This window comes from Cupressus sempervirens, chromosome 1 (genome assembly GCF_028749045.1).
Source record: "Cupressus sempervirens isolate cs-2001-9-10 chromosome 1, ASM2874904v1, whole genome shotgun sequence".
Lineage (NCBI taxonomy): Eukaryota > Viridiplantae > Streptophyta > Pinopsida > Cupressales > Cupressaceae > Cupressus > Cupressus sempervirens.
Window position 1 is genome coordinate 883,675,773 of NC_143118.1, and position 19,913 is coordinate 883,695,685.

A 19,913-nucleotide genomic window follows, 5' to 3' on the forward strand; every position below is an offset into this window, starting at 1 on the left:
ATCAGGGAAAATATCTGGATAGAGTGGTCTTAATAGATCTTTGTAAATCTCCTAAAAAAGTCCTCACTTAGTTGTAAGTGTCAAATCCTTTAACAAGGTGAAATCTAACAATTTCTTAAGTCTTTAATAGGATAGAATCCTCACATAGTAGATCATATTTTATAATCAAAATTTGTAACCTTAACTCATTAACTTTATTACTATAGTAGTGAAGATTTGTGGGTGTCATCCCCACACTAGTTTTAATGTCACCTTGGATGGTTTTTGGGTAAAAAATATTGTGTTATGTGTTATTAGTTTCATGCATGTGATTGAACTATTTATGTGGTATAAGAAAGTTTATAGTTATAGTTTTGCATGCACAAGTTATTGATAGATGTGGATGAATATGTGAAAACTATAAAGTGTTATATATTCTGATTCACCCCCCTCTTAGTATCTAGTTTACCCCACCATAAATCAACACTGATTTCATCCCTAGAGATTCATTTTAGATTTATAATATTGTTGGTCAAGTTTCATTGCAATATAAAGTCTATTTGTGAAGTTATTGATTTTTTTATATTGGCAGTAGGGTATAAAAAAATTTGAAATCAAATTTGAAGGCTTTAGAGGATCCTATATTGGGTCAAACCTATTGGAGTTGATGAAATCCAACTCCGAAGACACCCAAGATCACCTGCATGCAAAAACCTGTCAAAAGGAAGCCAATGAGAGAAGAGCATGGAGTTAGGGAAAAACCCTAAATAGACATGAGAGAGAAAGATATTGCAACACAAGAAAATATGTATTTACAATATGCAAGAATGAGATACAATGAGGGAACTCAAATATAAAGAGCTCAAGGAATCTCCTAGAACAAGCTAGAAGACACTAGGAGATAACTGTGACAACTAAGCATACATCCACATGAGGTGGAAAGTCCTCGAACAAAGTGAGAGGATAAGTATGATTTAGGAGAGAACAAACTCCTGTATTGTCAACAACTTATAACAAACTCCTAGACTACAACTAATAAATAATTGCATTAACCTAAGTAAGCTTAAGTAAATAGAATAAATAATTAATAGTTAATTATTTACTCTAACACCCCCCCTTAAGTGCAACTTAGGGGAATGCCTTAAGCTCACAAAACAAAGGAAAAAATGCACAAATGCAGAATGGGTCTTAGCAACGAGACCATGTTAGGTATCCATGTACAAATGCAAAGAGATGAAACCTCTAAAAATAGGGAAAGAGAGAAAACCACGTGGGAAAATCTCTCCCCCAAAAAGAGGTAAGAACCTAGTGAAGAACTGAAGAAGCCTCCAACTAGGGAAATGTCTCCTAAAATAGGAACAAGGAGTGATCATGAAGAGCATCACTGAAGCATGAAAAAGTTGCAAATTTTCCATCAGAAAGAAAACTTCTCATCTGAAGAAACTCCAAGGAAGAAGATGGGATGAACTGAGCATGTCTATATGGTAGATGATCCATCTCACCAAAATGCATAGGTAGTTAGCTACTACAATCACCTTGTATATAAGATCAATCACTAAATACATAGTTCACACTATCGAACCATCAAACCACGAATGCATTAGAACAACAACATAACCCCCCCTTAATGCAGACAGGGTGAGATGGCAGGCAACTGAGAAGGTGGGCCAAAATCCTCTGCAGATAGAATCAAGAATGATGAGAGAGGAAGAGGTACAAACACCTACAAAGACACGGTCACAATGATGCTGCATGGGGCTAATGTCATGGAAGGGACACTCACTTGACAAAGGGAGAAGGCCTAAAACAACAAACAACTATCCCCCCATGGTGCTTTATAAAAATAGTGCAAGTAGAACAGACTCAAAACAACGTTCATGAACCCCAAAATGCAAGAGTGACACTTTATCTTAGTGCGTATAAAAAAGTGCTTACAAATGATGTCTACAATGATCAGAACAAGGAAAACGTTGACACAAAAGAAAGTATAGCTTAAAACAAAAGAATCCATGCTAAGAAAATGATCCTTCGACCTAAAACACCCAAGATATCCACCATAGAGAAAAAATGCCAAAAACATGATAGAAAGAGCATGGGCCAAAATTTAAGGAAAAATACCACATTTATAAAAAGGTGACAAAACCAGCTTTCCAAAAATATAACGTTTTCAAAAACTGACATGGGACGCAAAAGATATGCATGCTAGAGTCAAAAACACAACATCAGACTTCAACTGAAAAATGGACAGTAAAAATGCATCAAAACTTAAAAATACTTGCACCAATGTCTCTATCTCAGAACCAGCTTTCTGGGGCTTCTTTCAGATCGAAAAAATACCTCTGTATGCTCAAGTTATGGCCAAAAAAGAAAGAGTAGGTCAAAATAGACCCTAGAGAGGTGCAAAAAGGTGATGCAGCATTGATGTCATGCTGACATCGGCATTTCATTGGATTAAATTTGACGGCTGGGGACCCGTCGGCGCAAAAAAGGTGCCACATGCCAAAGAAAATGATGTGGTAGGGGCCATGTGGCAAAGTGCCACGTGGCAGCCCTACCATGCGGTAGAAAATGTTGACGTGGCCACTGTGCTATCAATGTTGGCGTACTACTACAAACTTGGCATAAAATCCACGTCACTGCTGATTGGACGAAGCTATGGGAAGGCGAAGTTGACTAGGCGAGCAGCGCAGGTAAAAAAACACTGGAGTAGGTAGAAAAATTGGGAGCGCCACCTACGGAGGGTTGTGGATGGGCGATGCCCGGGCTGCAGCGGCCCTGCGGCGATGCTACCGACAACAGAGGAGTGTAGGCAGAGCGCGGGTGGTGTGGTGGTGGCGCGGCGGTGGTCGCTGGGCAGGGTGCCCGAAATTGTTTTTTTAAAAAAAAATTTTTTGCTCCAAAATTTCATACAATTCATACAGCAGCAACCTGGAGGCCTTAAAAAATATTCCCGAATGCCCTGTGTCCAAAAATGAATTTTTTTTATATGAATCCTAACTGCAAATGGCCTTCTGGATCCAATGGAAGCCTTTATTTGAGTCCAAAGTGCTTCAAAAAAATTTTGTTCCCCCAATTTGAAGAAAAATGCACAAACAAACTAGGGTTTGTGACTTCAAATCACGGCTTCAAAAATCTTTCAACGAAGCAGCAAAAGGAAGGCTTTGATACCATGTTGGAGTTGATAAAATCCAACTCTGAAGATGCCCAAGATCACCTGCATGCCAAAACTTGTCAAAGGGAAGCTAAGGAGAGAAGAGCGTGGAGTTAGGGAAAAACCCTAAACAGACATGAGAGAAAAAGATATTACAACACAAGAAAATATGTATTTACAATATGCAAGAATGAGATACAATGAGGGAGCTCGAATATAAAGAGCTCAAGGAATCTCCTAGAACAAGTTAGAAAACTCTAGGAGATAAGTGTGACAACTAAGCATACATCCACATGAAGTGAAAAGTCCTCGAACAAAGTGAGGATAAGTATGACTTAGGAGAGAACAAACTCTCGTATTGTCAATAACTTATAACAAACTCTTGGACTACAACTAATAAATAAATGCATTAACCTAAGTAAGCTTAAGTAAATAGAATAAATAATTAATAATAAATTATTTACTCTAACAAAACTATAGAAATTGACGGATCACAAATCAGAGCTAAAATGTGAAAGTTATGAGGTCCAAAGTGCAGAATGGGGGTTGATTGGCAACCTGAGAGTATTTTCAAGGGTTACCACTCAAGAAAATGAAAAAATAATGAAAATGATAGCTCAATTTGTTCACAATGAAGATACAAATCCAACATAATTGACAGATTGCAAATCGGAGTTGAAACACAAAAGTTATGGCCTCTAGAGTGCAACATAAGGGCTCTAGGAGCAGTTATGGGCATCTAACTGCCCCAAGTGCACCCAAAATGCACCCAAGTGCACACAGTGCGCACTTGGTAAGCCCAAGTGCACTATGAAAATACCAAGTGTGCCCATGGCACACTTAGGAAGCCCAAGTTTGATCTAAAAGTTCATACTACACCCTAGAAGACTCCAAGGGCCAAAATTAGCCTGGCTGGACTCATAATGACTTGAAACTTTGTGTGCATGCCCAAAATGATGGAAAGATGTCATAACATGGGTAAAATTAGTCAAATATATTCAAATTTGATCAAATATGGTCAAATAAAGGTTATACTAAGGCTGGACTAGGTGAAAAGCCATAGAAGGTTGACAGACAGTGTAGGAAGATGCAGAAATGCAGGAATGTAGGAAAGCAAGATGAAGATGGTTTGGTGTATCAGAATACATGATCATGGTGTTGGATGAAGAGATTAATGATAGAAGACCAAGGAGGTGAGATGAGGATAAAAGTATGATGGGAAGACTTTTGCTTTTGTAAAATGCACTATATGTCAAATGGAGCTTTATTTTGATATGGCAAATGGAATGCAACACATTATGGCATAAAGGGCTAGAGGGCAAAATGAAAATCTTTTGTGTAAACAAGCATGATGCAACATAAATTGACTTTGTCCTTCCTAAGGCATATATACATGCCCGAGAATCTCAAAGGTACATTGTAGCAAATAGAAAATAAAAAAAATGATGATGAACCATCTCGGCCACTCTCATAGATTAGTTTATATCATCGAGTAGCATAGGAGCATGATAAAAAAAAAAAAAACAAAAAATAAATCACTCACTAAACAATGTGAGCCAACAACTATTCGTGTCCATTATTACTTTCCTTTTAGTGTTTTAGGTCTTTAGATAGTGTTTGATAGGTTGATCACGTGATGGTTTTGATTGTTGATTCAATTGATAGTTTCATAGTGACATGTTGGATTGATTGTTGGTTCACATAGTTCAGATAGTGTGATTGTCATGGAAGTGTAGTGCTTTGAGTTTTGGTCTACAAAGTGCAAGTGTGTACACAAAAGGGAGTGATTATGTAAAAGGTTTATTACAACTTTTTGATGGGCTTTGTGATTTTTAGTGTTTTTGGGGAAATTTGATGTTTTTGTGTAACTGGTTTCTTTAGGTCATTTTACAATTTTTAGTGTTTACTTTAGGACGTTTTATGATTTTTAGTGATTTGTTCAGGACATTTTATGATTTTTATGGATTTTTTAGGACATTTTATGATTTTTAGTGCTTTTTTCAAGACATTTTATGATTTTTCATGCTTTTTTCAGGACATTATATGATTTATAGTGAATCTATTCAGGACATTTTATGGTTTTTAAATTTTTTTTAGGATCATAAAAGCATATACAAGTGTTAGCTCCATTCCATTATGTGATAAGTCCAATGGATAAAAAGTTCTTAGGGATATGCCCCTAGTTCAAGTTCAAACTCATGCACCATGTAGGTAATATGCCCTAGACAAGACGTAGACTATGTACAAAGACCAAAGATAGGGTATGTACAGATTGGTGATGCTTTAGGTAAGATAACAATGGATATTAACCAGTTCATGGGCCATGACAATGGACCAGGAATGTCTTGCAAGATGAAGTATATGATCAAGGAATGGAAAAAGGGGAAAAACCAGATGGAATCTCGATAGATGGAGGAGCAACAACTGATTACACATAGCACCTGTTTGATAGGTTTTCACCATGGTACTTGTCCAAAGTATCTGTTTGCCAGGTTTTCACTTTTGGACATAATTTTTCTCTTGAATCAAATTTCTATACCAAGATGCCTTTTTGCTAGGTTTTCATCAAGACATCCATTTTTTCATGACTTTTTTCATTCTTTTTTCTTTTTTCAATACTTTTTGCCATTTTTAAAATATATTTTTAGGACTTTTTTCAAAAAAATTTATATTTTTTCAGGACTTTTAGACAAAATCAAGTGTAGTACTTGTGAATATACCTGATGTTGATGGACATGGGCATTTTTGCACCCTCTAGAGTCAGTATACTCTGGACCCAAATGATGCAGTAACTACATAAGGTCCTTCCCAATTTGGTTCAAATTTACCTTAAAGAGAACAAATTTCCACAATCCATTATATTGTACTAGTATGTTTCTGGATTCAATTGTGTTAAGATTTTTACCATCAACGTTTCGAATCACACTACGTGATCCATCATCAGGATGAAGAGCAAGAGAAGCACAAAAGTATATTGCAGATAATGGATCACTCAAGAAAGATATAAAGGGAATAGGCCAAGAAAGATAGCACACACTCCGAGGTTGAAGAAAGAAAATAAATAAAATATAAATATAAATAAAAGAAACATTAAAAAGGGGGGGGGGGGGGAATGGACCGAAGGACAAGGGGGTCAATAAGGGAAGACTCTCGAAGACAGATTAGAAGATAAATAAAGGCGACAAAAGAATAAAGGGAAGAATGATGAGAAAAGACATGGGAAGAAATAAGAATATAGAGGAACCACCAAATATGAAATGACTAAGAGTGTGCCTCAAAATTTTTTACTAGGACTCAATATGACGAGAATAAAAAGAAGAGAACAATCAGAATAACATAAGCAAGAGACAAGCAATGGTCGAGGAAGAAATTACGCTCTAGCTGATAACTATGTGACAAGATGTATACAAGAGAGGTCAAACCAATAGGAGTGTGTAAAATTTTTTTATGTGCCAATGTGTGTGTTTAAATATTGAAAGGGTCGAATATATATATATATATATGTATGTATATATATATATATATATATATATATATATATATATATATATATATATGTATATATATATAAACAATGCATTATTATATAACTATGAGTGTGTGCGAAAGAGTATGTGAATATATATACATATACGAGAATCAATATAAAGCAAAAAATAAATAAACCAACTAAAAAATATAAATGAGGAATAAATATGTGCGGGAGTGGATATATATATATATATATATATATATATATATATATATATATATATATATATATATATATATATATATATATATCTATGGTATCTATGAAAGTAAAAGAATAAACTAAATAAATTAGGTAAGAAATAGGAAATAAATGTGCAAGAGTGGATATATATATAAGATTGCATATGTGCAAGTTAACGCCACTATAGACAAGAAAACCCAAGCTGAAAAAAGGACCACCACAAAGGGACAAGGACGAGGAAAAGAGACCAGGAGGACATGAAAAGAAAGAAACAAGCAAGAAGGGAACACAAACAAAAGAGACCAAGACCCCAGGAGAACACCCCTGCCCCAAGCCCACCAAAAGGTGGTGTACGAGAAGTGTACCCCTAGGAGCTAAGGCTGCTGCACAGCGCCCATGAGCACCTCGACGCCTAAAAAGACTACTCCACATGGTCAAAGAGAGCCAAGCTAAAAGCAAGAACCAACGAGAAAAGAAGAGACCCAAAGGTAACAACCACCAACAACAAGGCAGACGGAGAGGAGAAACCCAATTGGAGCACAAGGCGAGAAGAACTAAGAGGGAGTGGGAGACCACCTGGGGAGAAGGGGGGCAAGCAAGCAGGAGGGAAGGGGGGGTTGAGAAAGAGGAAGGTCAACTCGCGGGAAGTTAGTCTCTGTCCCTTGCAGCCAGCATTGGCTGCCAAGAGGGGTTAAGGTTCCAACCATCATCACGATTAAGGTTAATGGGGTGTTTGTGGATCTCGACTGCTTCTTTGAGTTTTCTTTTAAAGAAGTTATCTTCCTTGGCAAGCACTTGAGTGTCTTCCAAGCAAATGTGATTCTTGGTCATGAAGGAGTGCTCAACTAAGGCTGATTTGCACACTCTATCGTGTCTAATGTCGGCGACATGCTCTTTGATCCGAGTGTGGAATGAGCAGCCCGTTTCGCCAATATAAGGTGTGCCATAGGAGCAGACCACTTTGTAGACCCCAGAGTTGTAAAAAGTGTCTCTAGAGTCCTTGATGGGGGGAACAAGGTCTCTAAGTTTGGCGAGGGGTTTGAAGGCTACACGCAGGCCTTTCTTGGTAAGGATTTTGGAGATTTTGTGGGAAAGGCCTTCAACGAAGGGGAGAGAGGCATTGAGCACTAGGGGGGGACAGGAGGGGGTGGGAGCAGGGAGGGAATGGTGGACGGACTTCGCTTGGTTGAGAGCCCTGGAAATTTGTTTAGGGGAATATCCATTGAGCTTAAAGACTTTGCGGAGGTGGTCAAGCTCAAGGCTTAAGTGATCATTATCACAAATTCTAAAAGCTCTCAAAGCAAGGGTCTTGAGAATGCCCAATTTTTGGCTGGGATGGTGGTGGGAGGAGGCGTGAATGTACAAGTCTGTGTGAGTTGCCTTTCTAAATACACGACGACCCAGAGAGCCATCAGGTTTTTTGATGAGGAGAACATCAAGGAAAGGCAATTGACTATCAGACTCTAGCTCCTTGGTGAAGGATATGCTAGGTGCTAAGTTATTGATGTGTTGTTGGAACTCTTCTAGTCTGTCAAGCCCATGAGGCCAACATACATTAGTGTCATCAACAAAGTGCTTCCACCACTTAGGTTGAAGAGGGAATGATCGGAGGGCCAACTCTTCAAAATGTTCCATATAAAGGTTGGCAATGATCAGAGAGAGAGGGGAACCCATGGCCACGCCATCAACTTGCTCATATATGACCCCTTGGAAGGAGAAGAAAGTGGATCGAAGGCACACCTCAACCAAACTTGCAATCTCTACGTTGGTCTTACACTTCACGATTTCGATGGAATCGAGAATTGGGACCTTAGTGAAGAGAGAGACGACATCGAAACTCACCAAGACATCATTACTATCAAGACAAGCATCTTTGATGAATTTGATAAAGTGTGTCGAGTCTTTGACAAAGGAATCAGATTTGCCGACCAAGGGAGAGATTAATCTGGCAAGATGGGCCGCAAGAGGGTATGTGGGTGATCCTATGGTGTCAACAATCGGTCTCAGGGGGATACCCTCCTTGTGAATTTTTGGGACACCATAGATGCGAGGGGTGACTTCCCTAGAGGGGATTAACCTCTTTTTGATGTTAGCATCAAGGGATGAGGCCAAGACACTAGCTTTGACTTTTTTCAAAATTTTGGCACAAGGATTACGAGCCAAGGTTTTGTAGTTCCGAGAGTCCTCCAAAAGGTTAAGCATCTTAGCAACATAATCTTGTCTGTTCATGATGACAGTAGCATTACCTTTGTCAGCTTTGGTAATGACTAAGTCATTGTGACGCAACAAACTTTTGAAAGAAATGAACTCCGCTTTGGGGATGTTGCGCCTAGGAGGCTTGGCGCGCCTTAAGGCAACTGTGCAATCCTGTCTAATCTCTTCGGCGGCATCATTAGGGAGAGCACGGATAGCATTCTCAATCTCAACAAGAAAGTCGACATGCGGAATGGTACAAGGTGCCACCCCGAAACTAAGACCCCATTTCAAGAGGTTAAAAGAATGGGGGTCGAGGGTGACACTCGATAAGTTGACGACGAGTTTGCTGTCCCAATTGTGCACCAAGTTAGAAGCGCAGGATAAAGGGTTGGGTGGGACACCACCTAGAGAGACCGAGGTTAGGGATGGGGACGAAGGAGGAGAAGTCAGCTCCTTCCCACCAATTTCATCCAATGGGTGGATGCGAGAGGGGCCCGAGGTGGGTGAAGGAAAGGGGCAAGAGAGGGTAGGTAGACACTTACTACGGAGGCTAGAATCACCTACAACAGTAGACCGGTCAAGGGTGGTGGGTGTACCCTGCATAAGGGTCACACCATTGGGAGGCGCCAAGCTAGGAGGGGCTTGAGGTTCATAATTAGACTGGGAGACATCAGCGTTGTCATTAATGCAAGACGTGCCAAACATTGCATCAGAAGGAGGCGAAGAAGGAAAACAAGCAGAAGGAGACGTACCTGAACTGGCCAGAGAAGAGCCGTTGAAGGGAATGGACCGTTGCGATACTCCCGACAGCAGAGAGGGGTCTCGATGGTCATTCCGCAGAGAAGAGCTAAACCATGGAACAGTCTTGGGCATGGAAGGAAGAGAGGAGGAAGGCCAGTTCGCGAGTACTTGAGGCGCTGGACGAGCATGCTGCCAGCTAGGAGAATCTGGCACCTCTGTTACGTCATCTGCAATGAGCGCCTGAGTCTGAATGTCCTGCGACGTGGAGGCCCCGCTAAGACTAATGGTCTCCTGGTTCGGTGCGGGCTCAGTGCGCGCGAGGGGCTGTGTCCATGAGCGGCGAGAGGGTGAAGGAAATTGCCTCGAGCTGGAAATCCCTTGGAAGCGATGCGCCTTGCGCGCCAACAATTCAAACTTACTTTTTTGCCTATTGATACAACCCTTTTGTCGCCCCAACGCTTTGGCGTGTGATGAAGTGTCAAGACGATTCCAAAGATCCGGTCGCAAGGAGCAAGCGAGCTCAAGATGCAGGGGGAGCAATTTACCTTGTTTTTCTCTATGTTGCTGAGTCTTGTAGTTCATCTTTAGGACTAGATCACTGATATCAAAATGATGACCTCAAACTTTCTTGTTATAACTTCATTTGAGTCAGTTTTGGTAAGCTTGCAAATGTGTCAAGGCAACTCGTCTCCATTCATCAAGCATTTCCAGTTCACGCAGTCTAGATATTCGGTAGTTTTCATCATCAACAAAATCTTGTAGAGAAACTCACAATGATGGGATTTCAACTTCAATGGGAAATATGACCTCAATCTCATAGACAAGAGAGTATGGTGTTGTGCTAGTGGGAGAGTGCACACTTGTTCGATAGGCCCAAAGAGCTAGATTTAGTTGTAGGTGCCAATCTTGACCAGAATCATTAATAGTCTTTTGGAGAATGTTAACAATGGTCTTATTAGATGCCTCTGCTTCACCATTGCCATGTGGATGGTAATTACTAGAATATCCATGGTATATGTTGTACTTCTCATAGAGCTTGTCCACATCTTTGTTTTGAAATGAGCTGCCATGGTTCGTTATAATAGCCAAGGGTACTCCGTACCAACATATGATTTAGTTCAAAATAAACCTTGAAATCTACTTTCCAGTGGTGAAAGTTAGAGGGACAACTTCAACCCACTTGGTAAAATATTCAATTACTGTGATGTTGAACTTATGACTGTTAGAGGAAGGAGGAGAAATAGCTCCAATAAGATCAAATACCCATTGTGAAAAGGGCCATGGAGATATGAATGGCTACAATTCTTGTGTTGGTGCATGGATCAGATTACTATGTATCTGACACTTATGACATGTTTTGGCAAAATCATGGGCATCTTTTTCCATGGTTGGCCAATAGTATCCAGCTCTGATAAGTTTCTTAGCTAGACTCAGACCATTGAAATGACCTCCACATATACCTTCATGAACCTTGTGTAAGGTAGTTTTAGCTTCTTGCAAGTCATGACATCTAAGAAGGGTTTGTTCAAAGGATCTCTTGTAAAGGGTGTCATCGATGATGACATATCTAGTGGCTTGGCAGATAAAGGCTCGATGGTCATTTTTGGATAAGTCGGGTGGTAGGATTTGGATGTGTAGGTTATCGTAAATGTATTGATACCAGGGAGAATTGGGACCAACAAGTTTGCACACAAACTCAGATTGAGGGAGCTCAAATGCTGGAATCATAAGTTGCTCAACAAGGAACTCACAATGTTCCACATTTTGAGGCATATCAATCATAAAAGTGATGGTAGCCATAGTATTAGCTTGTTTGTTGTGTATTCTTGGTAGCTGACAAAAAGAAATAGTGACAAATTTATATTTAAGGAAGTCTACCATCTACTTGTAAGGCATTAGCTTATCATCTTTGGTTTCATAGTCATCATTGATTTGGTGGATGAGTAACTGGAAATTGCCAAAAACTTGTAAATATTGAATGTTCCATTGAATAACTATCTTGAGTCCTGTGATCATTGCTTCATACTTTGCTATGTTTGTATAATGGAATGCTATCCTATATGACTTGGGGATTATGCCTCCTGGGGGACTATGTCTCCTTGGGGAGTGATAAACATAATACCAGCTCCTAAACTATTTCTTATATGTGACCCATCAAAGTCAAGCTGCCATTGATTAGCTACATCCATGTTAAATATGGCTTCATCCAAAAAGTCTATCAACATAGGATGATCACTTGTCATAGGTGCTTCAACTAACTAATTTGCTACCACTTTCCCTTTGATTGTCTTTCTATCTACATATTCTATGTCAAATTCACTAAGGATCATGACCCATTTGGCTAAGCATCCTGTGAGAGCGGCCCTCCTTAGGAGATACTTTAGTGGGCCAATCTTAGAGATGAGAATTTTTTTTTCTGATGGAGCATGTAAAGTCTTAGCTTTTGGGCTACAAAGACAACAACAAGGAAAGCTCATTGAATGAGTGAATAATTTAGTTCATACCCCACAAGTTTTCCACTGATTTAGTAATTGGCTTGCTCTCTTCCTCGTTCATCATTTTGTGCTAAGAGGGCTCCTAATTTTGTATCTATAGCAGATATGTATAGAATGAATGGTTTGCCTAGAATAGGAGCCATTAAAACTGGTGGATGTAGAAGATAATCTTTGAGTTGTTGGAAAGATTCTTCACATTGGTTATTCCATTGAAAGGATACTCCCTTACGTAATAGGTGTTGAAAGGAGTGACACTTATCTGCTAGTTGTGCAATAAATCTACAGATAGATTGTAATCTTCCTTGTAGACCTCTTAATTAGATTTGTTGGAGGATGCATGTCAAGAATTTCCTTTACTTTCTTGGGATCCACTTCAATGCCTCATTGAGAAACAAAGTATCCTAGGAGCTTTCCAGAAACAACCTCGAATACACACTTTTTTGGATTCAGACAAAGCTTATAGCTTTCCATTCTATTGAATATCTAATCTAGGATGCCCAAATGATCCTTTCTTTTATAGGATTTGCAAAGTAAGTCATCAACATAGTCTTCCATTAGGATGTGCATGAAATCATGGAAGATGGTAGTCATTGCTCTTTGATACGTTGCCCTAACATTTTAAAGACCAAATGGCATAACATTGCAACAGTATGTTCCCTAAGGGCATGTAAAGCTATTTTTTGTTGATCTTCAGGAGCTATTCTTATCTGATTGTAGTCAGAAAAGCCATCCATTAGTGATAACATCTCATATCCAACTATCATGTCTACAATGATGTCTATATTTGGTAAAGGGAAATCATCCTTGGGACATGCCTTGTTAAGATCATGGAAGTCAGTGCATATTCAGATGCCCCTAGAGTGTTTTCTTACAGGTAGTAGATTAGATATCCACTCTACATAATTAATGGGTCTTATGAAGCTAGCATCCAATAATATCTTCAATTCAACTTTGACAAGGAGGGCAACTTGAGGATGCATCTTTCTCAACTTTTTCTTTACTAGTTTCACTCCTAGTTTTAGTGGTAAGTGATGAAGGACTAGTTCAGGATCTAATCCTAGCATGTCTGCATAAGACCAGACAAAGTTGATCTGCCTCTCTAGAAAGAATTTGACAAATTCATCTTTTTCCTCTGGTGATAATGAGGCTACAAAATGTATGATCTTGGGGTTGTTAGGAGTTCCCCAATTAATCTCTTCTGTCATTTCCACAAGTAATGCTGATCTTTCCTTCAATGAGAGTATGTCCAATCTTCCATCCTTGGACACCTTAGAGAGGTTTTCACCCTTGGATATGTCCTTTATTTTTACTTTTTCATGGTCTAATGGTGCCTTTTGGTTTTCACCAAGAGACCTACTTTTGTCTTTTTGGAAGATGAAGTTGACTCCCTAAAGTATGCTATGATGTTTAGATCAATGGAAAATCTCGAATTGTGATTTCCTTGTGCTAAATCTTCATAGAGCTCAAAGAATTCTACGATGGCATCATCATTTTCAAACTGGTCAAATGTTGGTGGTCCTTGTTGGTCCCAATCAATAAGTTTAGGGAAAACTGGGGAAATTCCATCATCGGTATTAAATAAGCTTTGGTTAAAGGCATATATATGGATATCAAATTCAATGGTATCATTAGGATCATGTTTAGAAGCTAGAGGGCTTAGATCCCAGAATGTTTCAATCCAAGGTGAAGAGTTGGTTTGGGTGATAAGTGGAGTTATATGTTTATCTTCCATAGGTAGGCTATTAGGGTTAGCAAACATATGATCAAGACCGAGGGAGGTATCAAGATCATCAATGTTGGATATAGATTGGGTGGGTTCAGGTTGGGCGTTCTCAGATGTCTTGTTATAGTTAGAAGCATTCACATCCTTAGACAAGGATGACTTAGTACTAGGAAGACCCAAAACAAATGGTTTGAATCTAAGGCCCAAGCTATGAGGTTGTCCTGATGTAGTGATGGGTTGAATAATGCCTTGCTTTTGAAGTCCCAGGCCACTACATCCATCATATTCCTTTTTCTGCATGATGGTGAATCTAGGTCCATACTTGTCGGAGGGTATAGGAGTAGGTTCTTGTTCTACTTTAGCCTTTTCAATCCATGTAGAAGTGTTTTCATAGACATGTTCTTCATATAGTCCACCTCCACTAGTAAAAGCCATAGAAGGTTTCTTTTGAAATGTGAACTGAGGCTTGTTTTGTATAAGCTGAGGTTTACCATATGACTTGGGAGATAACATAAGTTTCCCAATGTGAAAGGCATGTGATATGGAGTACTCACTGCAACCTTGTTCTTTGATTTTGAGCTTTCCTTTGAATGTAGGTGTGAGTGTGGAAGGATCAACATACTTAGAGGAATTGAGTGGATTTGTTGCATGGTTTGTCTGGACCTAGTATGCAGTGGTTCCTCTAAGATTGGCACAGAATTGGAATGGATCTGGATCACTAGGGATGGTGACCTATACATTGTTATAGGAAAATTTTAAGCACTAGTGATATGTAGAGGGCACTACTTTCATAGCATGGATCCATGGGCAACCGAGTATTGTGTTGCAGTTCATTTCTATATCTAGGACTAGGAATAAAATAATCTCAGTAGGTAGACCAACTCTAGATGATGACTCTCATAGAGAAGCGCTCACCATCATCATAGGGTTTTATTGTGATTCTTCAAGAGGGATCCACATCATCTTCAAAATAACTCAAACCCTTGACGAATTCAAGTGTACAAATATTTAGCCCTACTCCTCCATCTATCAAGAGACATCTGACCTTAACATTATGGACAAATACTTAAAGTTGAAGAGGATCATTTTGGTTGGGTCTATCTTTAGGAACATCCTAAGGGGAAAAGGTGATATGTTGTGATGCAAATAGGTTCCCCACCATGGCTTGGAACTGGGAAACATTAATGTTATCTAGGATTATTGACTCTTTAAGGGCTTGATCCAAGATCTTTTGATGTTGGGGATATACATGCAGTAGGTCCAAGATGGATTTTGCACAGGAGTCTTGCCAAGCTATTCAACAAGGCTATAATCATATGAAGTAGGAGCAATAGGTCTCCTAGGGTGTGTAGGTCTAGTAGAGGCAACGGGCTTAGATGCAGCTCCAGGTAGGGTGATCTTGGTACAACATGTAGTGACAATGCAAAAAGGGTCTTCAACCTTTAAGGTGAATGTGGATATCCAGGAATCAAACTCACTGAAATAGTTGATGGTGTAGTCATATCTGGTGCATGTGTAATTCACATTACTTTGTGAGTTAGAGTTTGAATTGGAGAGTTTCTCTTTGTTGTGATTACCCAAAGTATCTTTAAAAATAGTGTGATCAGAATTGGATGCTAGTAGTGATGGATTAACTATGATCACACCATCATCAATAAAGTCTTGTATTGCATGCTTTAGTTGGAAACATGATGAGGTCTTATGTCCTTTTGTGTGGTGGTAATCATAGAATATTTTTTCATCTCACTAAGACACTTTAGTTAGTGGCTCATCTTTGATTTGGGGTAACTATAGGAAGTTATTATTGAGTAATTGTTGAAGTGCAGTCTTAAGAGGTATACCCAATGGCATGGATTTTCTATCTTTTGTTCTAAGATGTCTCCGAGGTCCATCTTGTGTGGGAGTCTCAGTTTTCTATTGTGGAGGTGATGCTTGATTGGGAGTTTGTGAATTCATAGGGTTTGCACCTTTCAAAGTTAGTTGAGGTTGTGCTATGCTAATTGTACGTGCATCTACAATGCCATCATTATTCACATTCTTGTTTATGGAGATTTTTTTTTCCTTTAAATTAGATGAGTTGGTGTTTGTGTTTTCCTTATTCATCTTGAGGATTCTCTTACAGATAAGAGCATCTTCAATACTAGCCCCTTTTTTCATCAATTTAGAAATGGTGCTTGGAATTTTGATTTTGAGTTCATACATTAAGTTAGGGACTAAGTTTTCAATGCTCAGGTTAACTTGTTGTTCTTCAAGAATGTCTGGTGAACATTAATTGACTAAGCTTCTCTAACATAGTAAATATGTGATAAATGGTTCTCCCATCTTTTTTTTAGTTGAGTACAAATCAGAGAGTGTCACCGCATTTTTAATGTTAAAGGCAAAGTGGGAGATGAACTTGTCTACGAGTTTCGACCAAGATTTGATAGTACTAGGAAGTTTGGAGTACCATTCAAGTGTGGGCCCACCTAGAGAATTAGGGAACAATCTCATGAGGTAGGTGGCCTCATCACTGAGTTCGGTACAAGAGGCCTAGAATTCTTAGATGTGATCAACATGGTTACGTTTTCCTCGGTATTTTTTGAATCTTGGAGCCTCAAAGTATTTTGGGAATGGAGGCATGTACAAACTTTTATCAAATGGATTAGGATGTAGGTCCCTTTCTGTATATAGAGCCTATCTCTTTTGGACCCCCAATGCCTCTCCTTGTTTGGAAAGTTGTTTGAATTGTTGTAATAGCTCTTCATTAGGGTTTTGCATAATAGCTTTCTCTTCAAGTGTTTTGTGTCTATGAGTAGACCATTTGCTGTAGCGAGAACTATGTCTACTCAGTTCTGACATTTCTATGTCTGATGAATCTAGTGATGTGTCACTAGGTGGTGGAGGTATGTTAGTACCTCAGACAAAAAAGGGTCCTTGTTGTGATATATGTTGGGGTACTTGTTGTGGTATCAACTGCAATTGATTTTCCATGTGTTGTTGTTGTGCCATTTGTTGCTATTATTGTTGGGATACCTCTGTTGGTTGCATGTGAGACCATGTATGTGACTATTATTGTAGATGTAGCTATGGCACATGCTATTGTTGCAACAAGTGTTGTTGATATGCAATTTGTGTCTCAAGGCATCTTTGGTATTCCAATTGTTTCTTTGGTTGCTCTTTTTTTTTAGCAAACTTGGCATGTTTTTGTTGGAATTGATGTTGATACATTGTGTGTAAGTCAAGTGGATCTACATTGGAGTGCATGTTAGGGATGTTGGATCCTTGCACCACTTGAGGTTGTTGTTGTTGTGGTTAATGTTACTAAAAATATGTGTTGGACATATTAAGTCCTGGTACTACTGCAGGTTGATGTTGTCAGGGTAGTTGGTTTTGTGCTTGAGAATTGAACATCATGTCGATATTGTTGTTTTGGTACCTTTGTGTGCTAGATGTTTCTCCTTGGGACATCATATTGACTTGACAATGTGACATGTTCCTCTAGGAAATGGCCATAATGTCAACAAGACTTTTCCTTTGTACATCAATAGGGATGGTTGGAATTGATGTTTCACATAGTGTACTCATGGGAGGCTCCATAACATTTGACATCATAACATTTGGTAGGGTTAGCAGGAAAGGTGCACTTTGTTGATTTTCCTCCAAGCTACATTTGGCATCCCTAGAGTACCAGTCCCTTTAGGCACATATTGTTGTTGCATCATGTGATTGAGATAAGGTCTTAATGTCCTCTTGGGATATTTCAAAAGAGTCTTGTTTCCCTTCATTTTTTTTGGTTCATCAAACAAGGGATTAATGTTGATGTGTTCAAATGTACTTTGGAGGATTTCAATGGTTGATTCTTGATGGGACCTTATAGGTGCCATTATTGTGTTTGAAAACTCCAAAGGTTGTTTTCCCTTATCTAAGTCCAAATTGATCATGGGTTGTATGGTTTCAATTGTTGTGTTGGTTTGATGTTTGGACTTAGGTCCCTCCAAGTGTGGATTAAACTTGAAAATTTCTTGGGCTGCCAAAAGGTTGAAGTTCTTGTGGAAATTTTTGTCTTGACATGCCCTAGCCATTTCTTCATCAATGATGCCATAATTAGTATCAAAGCCATCACTTAGGTGGACAATAGGTGGACAATACCTTATTGTGTGTTTGATGTATTAGGGTTGGAGGTACTTGTGTTGGGTTTGCTGAATTCAAAGGAGTGTGTTTGTTCATCCTCGGGTATGGTTGGTACACTTCCACCTCTGGGTGGTATCAACACAAATATAGGTTCAAAGTTAGGACTCCATTGAACCATCCCATTTTTAGGAGAAGTTTTTGAAGGAAACCTCATAGCAAATACATTGCTTAGGGTTTTTTTGTGTCATCTCTTGATTATGGTGATCTTGTCGATACATGTTTAAGGGGTTTGCAAGTAACAATTATGATGCCTTCATTTGGTCTTCGTCAAATTTTTTTGGGTTTTCTTGCTCTTATTTTGTCTTGGATGAGTTTTGGTTGTGTTGGCACCTTAGAAAACAAGGGTTGATAAAGTTCTTCATGTCTCTAAGCTAATTGTGTCCTAGTGAGTGTTGGAATGATACCTAAGGATGTAGATGCTAGTGGAGGAAAACCTAAATAGATTCCCTACCTCACAAGTGCATACCTAAACTACCAACTATTCTCAAATAGTACCAAGTGTTCCCTTGGTGCACTTGGGGCCCTAAAGGTAAGTAGTGGGTAAGAAGAATGTATTTAGTTGGTAAACAGAGGTGCTAGGGTGCCTAAAATGCAAAATATGAAGGATTTGGGTAATTTTGAGTGTTTTCTAGGGTTTTGGGATGCAATGAAGGCTATGGAAGTGAAGATTAGGGTTCTAGAACCTAAGATGAAACCCCTAATCACCAAGTGCATTCTGAAACTACCAACTAGGCACTGAAACTACCAACAGTGCACCTAAAGTGTGCAATTGGTAAAATAGGACAAAACTTGGAAATCTAGAAGTGGGTATGCAAAATATGAGTATTTTTTTGGATTTTTAGGTGTTTAGGGTTGTTATGCAACCTAGGAAAGTGCCAAATTAACTAGGGTTTTGAAATGCAAAGTGTGAATGTCCTTGGGGTTCTATACAAATGCAAATGCAAAGTGATGTTTTTGGATTTTGACTAAAGGGTATGCAAAATGAAGATTAGGGTATGCAAAATGATGATTAGGGTTAGACTATGAGCTTGGGAATGATACTAGAGGTTGGTGTATGCAAGGTGGACTATGCAAGGGATGGTGTGTGAAGGTTGATAATGATGTTTGGATTATGTAAAGTGAGGAAAAGTGAGCAAGGAGACAAGTTGGTTGATAGACAATTTGATAGGGTTTGATAGTGGGAATGATGCTAGGGTTTTGAAAATGCTAGATGAGGTGGGATATACCACTAGGTAAGTCAAAATGACATTTGAGGAAACTAGGAATATGATTATGCTAATGATAAGGGTATATGAAAGGTTTTGAATTGAGGTGAAATCTTTGGAAAGTATTTTCTCTAGGAGTTTAACCTTGTGAAGATGGATTTTGGATCTTGACCAAAAAAAGTGATTAAAGAAAAAAACATCAAGTTGATAAAGATGAAAAGGTAAAATATATCAAGACATAGATATAGTTTTACCAAAGAAAATGATAAGAAAAGACAAAAGGAGTAGTCAAAATCCATCATCCATCAACACTAGGAGATACTCTAGGACTCATACTTTGTTCAAAATTTTGACTAAATTCAAAGGTTTTGGGTTCAAAATGGTGTTCAGGGGGTTCAAAATTATGGTGATGCTGAGAGAATATACAATATGAAAAGGTCATAAGATGCCAAATGAGATTTTGGGTGCAAGATGATGTTTTGGGTCAAATGTAGAATGAGGACCTATAGAGGCTTCCTAATGCAATTTTAGGGTCCCA